At 32.7% G+C, this 7284-nt stretch overlaps 1 protein-coding gene across 3 annotated transcripts in view; it reads right to left on the bottom strand.

The window, feature by feature from the left end:
• Positions 1-871, bottom strand: part of LOC123555013 (uncharacterized) — an 88256-nt gene extending 87385 nt beyond the window's left edge. For all 3 annotated transcript variants that reach the window (XM_053547499.1, XM_053547497.1, XM_053547498.1), the window contains exon 1: positions 816-871. The gene's annotated coding sequence lies outside the window, so the exon portion shown is untranslated. The remainder of the gene's footprint in view (positions 1-815) is intronic.
• Between the last annotated feature and the right edge of the window lie 6413 nt (positions 872-7284).

The following is a 7284-nucleotide window of genomic DNA, read 5'->3' on the forward strand; positions in this document are numbered from 1 at the left end:
AAAGCTTTTTGTCTAAGCTCATTCTGTGTTCGAACAATTGATATGTGGAACAGTTTGCCCGACAACATTATCAGTGCTACCAATGTATTACAATTCAAAACACTGTTGGATAGACATCATGGTGATACTAGATTAGTAACATTTATTAATCAAACATCATTCTACTGATTTGCAACCATTTTACACCGGAAGTATACTAGTGTAGCGGTTCTCGTATCGGGTGGCCTCGGTAGCTCAACTGGTACAGCGTTGGCACGGTAAGCCAAAGACTGTTACATTTGGGGGCTCGTCCGGGATGCTCACCATTGGAGCCCATGCAGGGCGAAGCAGTTTGGCTGGGGCGTGCATCTGAATTCGGTTAACAGTCTGCGGCAGACATTGGCCAGGACTGCCACTGTCTAGCAGTAAGAGGGAAGGTGTGTAGCGGTTCTCGTATTGGGTGGCCTCGGTAGCTCAATAATAATTTGGTAGAGCATTGGCACGGTAAGCCAAAGGTCTGAGGTTCGAGTCCTGGTCGAGGCTGCACATTTTTCCTGAGACTGTTACACTAGTAATTAGGTAATTACATTAATAGACTTAGAAGACAAGTACCAGAATACAAGAAGATTCTACAAGACCAATACAAGTTCCAATACAATACAATTATCAGCTCTTTGACTTTGGTCCGATGGATGGATGTCCAAAAATAATTCCAAACAGTTGCTATCAGCACAGGCAAGCAATTTACTATGGCAATTAACAAGAAAGAAGCATATGACTTTAGTCTATATCAGTGAATAAGAGAAAAAAAGAGATATAACAGGAACATAACAAACCATTCAAAAACCTTTTACTTATTGATATTCTCTGTCCCTCGCAAACAACATTGAAGAGTATTTTTTTCTGGAAATGAACCCAAAGGAGTATGAATGGGGGGCAAGAACTTCGTGTAAGACTACACCAAATTTAAGCTTACCCTATATATGTTTCATCCCCATCTCCACTTCACTATGTAGATACTTTAAATTATCTGGACTTAAATAATATATTTATATATTCCTTTTATATGGTGTATTATACATATGTATTTTACATGAATATCTTTGTATCTCCTGGATTGAGGTCCCCAGGTCCCCACGTCCCCAGATCTTCAATTTAGGCTAAACATGAGTGAACTTTATATTTAATTCTATTTTTAGTAACAGTTCTTGTGTTTCTGTATTTGAGGTCCCCAGGTCCCCATGTCCCCATCAAAGTAAAATGTTTCTGTCTGTTTTCTCAGCTGCACTATATACCACTCTCAGGTATTTGTATTCAATAGTATGATCCCCAGTACTGATACTTTGACATTATGACTTGTCTTTGTTATTACATGTTGTTGTATGTAAATTAATGTATTATTTAAGAATATATATATATATAGTCATGTACTTGAATATCTTCAACATTTACTACAAAGGTTATTATAAGGAAAATGATACCGGTAGTTAGATAAGCAAAATCAAAATTTATATCAACAAAAATATTAATATAATGAAAATTTATAAATCATAATAAAGTATATGTAACATATTACATAATTATATTTGTTTTACTTCACTGCAAAGAAAAAACATGCATTATTACCAGTTTTTATATCTTTTGATCAAATTGTTCTAGAAATAGAATAGTAATAACTGTTCTAGATTTTACTGAAACATATTAAAAGCAACACACAAAAAAAATAGATAGAAAAAATAGATAGATAGAAAAATAAACAGAATAGTTTTGTTTGTAAAAACTTTCACATTAAAAATGATATAATTTCAATAGTAATGTTTTAAACACATATATATAACACATTCTGACATGACCTAAACTATTTTCTTAAAGTTATTTTTTATTGTATAGGTAGATGTATGAGATACAGAAGATTGTGGTAAGGTTGATTGAACTATAAAGATATAAATAAAATGGTGCCCTAAAACTATACAATAATTATAGAACAGCCAGCAGTGTCCATTTAACTAGAATTGTTTTGACATTCTGATTTATTACTAAGCCAATAGTCTCTATAGGGTTGTACATTACAATTATTTGCTAATTTCTTTTCAAGATGGAGGACTCATGGATAAGTTTGCAGGATATCTTTCTTTCATATGTAGGGGTTTTGTAAATGGTCATCAGTTCTAGTCCACTTAAAAAACGAAAATTTAAAGAAAACATTCAAAAGAAGTAAAAACATATTCATTTCAGTAAATATGTACATTGTGTGTAGAAAAGTATAATTCACCTTTTTCTTAACATAATTTTAGTGTACAATTTGTTTTGTGTGTTTGATGACTAAGCTTTTGTTATCTTATAATTATCATTTTATCAGTTCCTGGAATGTGTACGACTGCTTATTAAATTTTGCTCCCCACAAGTAACTGACAACTTCCAAAAATCAATCAACAGTGTAGAATGAAGTCAAACCAAACATGCATCCCCTTGAATCATAGCTCTGCTCTCTACCCTACTTGTACTTGATTTAATATACATTTGTGTTACGTATGAAGGGTTTCTACCATATTTTAGAGCTAGTTTTAAAAATATCCTTTACTTATGAAATAGTTGACTTTACTCACTGTAATAGTTCACCTTAAAATGCAGAAAATCTTCATTAAATGCTAAATATATAAACTAAGAGTGTTTGGTAGAGCTACATTTACATTTAATGTCATGTATAGCAGTCATTTCTTATACGCTTTTGTTATTTCATAGAAAAATTTAAGAACTGCCAACCTTCTTTCAACGTGTCTTTACGGTCTGTTTTAACTTGACAGATACAGTAAGCACACATTTGTGGTACTGTTATATACAGAAATGTTTTTATATTCTGGCTATTCTATATTTTTCAAAAAGCAGAATACATGATTATTATCTATCCATCTTCTTTATAGAAAGTAACAGAAAAAGAAAATTTATCAAATCTGAAAATTCATCTTGCAATATGTTTAGGGAATAGTGTAGAAAAACACTAATTGAACAGAACTGCATGGTTCTAATAATATTATTGCAACAACTGAAAGATGATTTTAAACTGAAGTGTATGTATAACCAAAAAAGTGTGATAGATAGCCATCAGATAAAACTTAAATGTACAAATTCAGGTATAAAACACAGACACTTTTAGTTACTAAGCTCTGTACCTTCACCTACACCCTTGCGGGCCCCATGCCATTCTTGGACGATCTGTGTATGAAAAGAATTACCTTGATCATGAGAGGCGACTAATAGGTTCAGAACACTTGATTTTGCTATAACTCTGTGATTCAAATTGGTATAAAAGTTTTGATTCCATATCTCTTGATTTTATTTTGATGTAAATAGATGTGAAGCAAAATTTTTCAGCCAGTCCTTTATGGCGCAATATAACTTGTAATGTGTTGGTGTGCAGTAAAACCCAAATCAGATCATATCAAAATTCGCCTCGACAGCCTTAATTGGTAGAGCGTCCACTTTGAGTGCGGGAGGTTGTAGGTTCGATCCCCGGCTGCATAATACCATAGACATGAAAAAATGTGCCAGTAGCTCTCTTTCCTTCAGGCGCTCAGCTTTAAGGGAAATGGCCTCTTCTCTCATACCCTTGCGGCGATGGATTCCATCAGGATGAGGTGTCGAGAGTGATTAATATATAGTATAGAACTTCCTTCACAATCAACCTAAAATGTATAAACTAAAATTCGCCCCTGCCCATTGTGAATTGGATAGTCTTATAGTAGAAAGTACAATTTTTAAAATATGCTGAAGTTGTGACAAAGAAATTATTCTTATTTCGTTTTAAAATGCTGACAGTTAGCCAGGTAGAGCCTGGAGAGGGTTGGGTCAGGACACTGTGAGCATTATCCTCCAGTACTTTTCATCCATTTTTTTATATTACGCAACACTTCAAATGCATCTCTGTAGGTAAACGTGAAATTTTGGTTTAGTACCTTTTAGCACAGGTGGCAGTAGCGTACCTAGGATACAGTATGGGTCCATGAGCCATATACACTTACATATTTACCAATTGTTATGTTTTTCTAAGGAAAGAAATGCCAAAAAGTCATTTTGAAATTTTGCCCCTATGACAATGAGCAATGAGAAAGGTAGATATGAACATTTTGACATGTGCATTGCTTCCAGGTCTGTTTTTTTTTTCAAAAGACTTATTTTTAAAAAATGTTGGCCGTCTTTTGGGCAAGTGAATACTCGTTCAGAAAAATCTTACTTCAAAGCCAAGTTGCAAACTGTTTACGCACAGCGAGCGAGCAACGGCGTAAAAACGGTAGTGTTTTCTCTATCCGAATAAATCCCACACATTTTTAGTACCAAAGTCTTCTCCCTAAAACACACCAGAACACCTTCTAGTTTAAAATAACGTTATAACTCTTCAGAACAGGCTAAATGCAAACTAACACAAGACCAAAAATCAAATTGTTTTTGTCATTTTTTTTCGCAGAAAACATTATAACTGTAATAAATTTAAGTGTATATGGCTCATGGACCCATACTGTATCCTAGGTACATTTATTACTATCTGTGCCTTTTAGCTGCATAATTTAGTTGTTTTACAAATTACAAACAGCAATAGCCATTATACTAAATAGCATTTTCTCTAATACCGTATTTTACATTGATCAAACCTGAAATAAATTTATTCTGCCTCTGAAATATTAGTTACTGGATAGAAATAGTTTATATTTGCATTAACAATTTACATAAATAAAAAAAAACATTTTAGAAAATTAATGATTAGTTATCAGTCAAATTAATATGACTGTAGTGTGTTTCTGCAAACCTGGTATATACTCAACCAAAAATATCCACATTATATATGTAACTTAATCATCCAGTACACATCATTTTTCTCACATGAGGATATCTCTCTACACATGTTGCTGTTGATGATGAATTTGATGATAATAATAACAATGGTTAATAATGACATTGATGATATGAACAGTGCTATTGATGTATTCAAGTAAATGGGCGCCTGATGTAGGAGCATGATTGATTTACCAAGTATTGAGCAATAAAAATACAGATAGGAGTATAAATTAAATGTTTGTTAATATTTTATAATGACCTTAAAAATACAAAGACACTTTGAATTAATAGGGTATACCTTATAATGTACAACACAAGGACAAAATATTTTCAAAATAATCCCTGTAAGCTATTGAAACATTTCAATCAATATTATGTATGTTGATACTTCATAATAATATGAAGTATATAATACTGGTATTTACTTCTATCTTATGAAATACTTTCTACTGTTTGATTAACGCAATAGAGAGCTTTTTTTACATATTTGAAAGACTAGACAACAGTTATGATATTTGAAGTTAAAGTTCCATAAGACTTAAAAAGTTGTGTTGAAAACAGATGACACAGCTGTACAACAGATGTTATGCATAATTACATGATCAGAAGCACTACTTTCAATACTGGACATGAACTTTCACAGCTAGTGTCATAAAGGGAGGTAATAAAAACCAATAGATTTCAATAAAACATTCTAGTTTGCTCATCAGTATTCAGACCTTTGACAAATTTAGAGAAAATAATTATGGTAAAAATTGGATTTTACACAAAATGATAATTTTATGTTCGTAATGGAAAAAAAGTGTCAACCACATTTTAAACAATATGGCTTTAAACATCTTTCAAGATATAGTCCTCTCATTCACAAAACATCCTTTTTGGTGGAGGATATATATGCACTGAATTTGCTTGTTTTTGCATGATTTTATGTAATTTTTATATATTAATTTCCCTACGATTTCTTTAGCCGCTATTTTTATTGTAATTCTTTCTCTTGATTTTTTTTCTACAATTTCCTTTTTTCTATTCCGTTACAATATAATTATAAGCATTGCAAAACTTGTAAAGATAAAAAAACAAGAACAGTACTAAAAATTTCAGCTCAATTCTCATTTCTCTGAATATATGTTTTTATGAACTTTAAATTGTGTTTTATAATTTTCTAATTAGCAATTTGAATGAAAAACAGGCAGAAATAGGTATTTAATAATAAGGTTATTATAATAGTAGCTAATGATCTTGGATGCTGTTTTTCGGCTTGGATTGATTTTACCATATCAGATCTCACGAGGCGTGCAAATTGTAATTTTTGACAGAATTGATATAGGTATATAATAAAATCAAATTCAGGTCATTTTCAGTTACCAGGATAAATATGAAAGCACAAATACATGATACCACTAGAGACGATCTATATTAAAACCAAAAAACAGAAATTGCAAAAAAAATATGTATTTCAAAAATACGTTATTTGGTCTTCAGTCATGTATGCCATTTATATTATAGCATAATTAATTTCAAACTTAATATATGTTCATGGTCATGGGACCATGGTTGACCATGGCTGTGGTAATTGGTGCCACGGTTATAGCACATGGTATCAGACCATGGTTATGGACTAAAGACAACCATGGTTGACCAAGGTCCCATGACCATGGTCGACCGTACATTATGGTGTTGTAGATGATGACAGTCAAACAAATTAAAGCATGTATTCGTTCTTGCTTTTCTTTTCATTAATTGCTCTGTCATCTGTTTTTGCTTTTTCTGTTTTTAATTCTTTTTTTTTAGCTCACCTGAGCACGAAGTGCTCAAGGAGCTTTTGTGATCGCCCTGTGTCTGGCGTCCATCGTCGTCCGTCGTCAGTCGTCCGTCCGTGTCAACAATTTGACTGTTAACCTCTAGAGTCACAATTTTGGCCCAATCTTAATGAAACTTGTCGGAATGTTACCCTTAATAAAATCTTGGATGAGTTTGATATTGGGTCATCTGGGATCAAAAACTAGGTCACCCGGTTCAAATCAAAGGAAAGCTTGTTAACACTCTAGAGTCACAATTTTGGCCCAATCTTAATGAAATTTGGTCAAAAGTTACCCTTTATAAATCTTGGATAAGTTGATATTGTTTATCTAGGGTCAAAAACTAGGTCCCAGGTCAAATCAAAGGAAAAGCTTGTTAACATTATAGAGGCCACATTTATAACTGTATCTTCATGAAACTTGGTCAGAATGTTACTCATGATGATCTCAAAGTCCAGTTTGAATCTGGGTCATGTAGAGTTAGAAACTAGGTCACCAGGTCAAATCAAAGGAAAAGCTAGTTAACACCCTAGAGGCCAAATTTATGTCCATATCTTAATGAACTTGGTCAGAATGTTGATCTTGATGATTTATAGGTCAAGATTAAATCTGTGTTAGGTGGGTTTAAAAACTAGGTCACTGGGTCAAATCAAAGGAAAGCTTGTTAACACTCTAG

This window comes from Mercenaria mercenaria, chromosome 7 (assembly GCF_021730395.1).
Source record: "Mercenaria mercenaria strain notata chromosome 7, MADL_Memer_1, whole genome shotgun sequence".
NCBI lineage: Eukaryota > Metazoa > Mollusca > Bivalvia > Venerida > Veneridae > Mercenaria > Mercenaria mercenaria.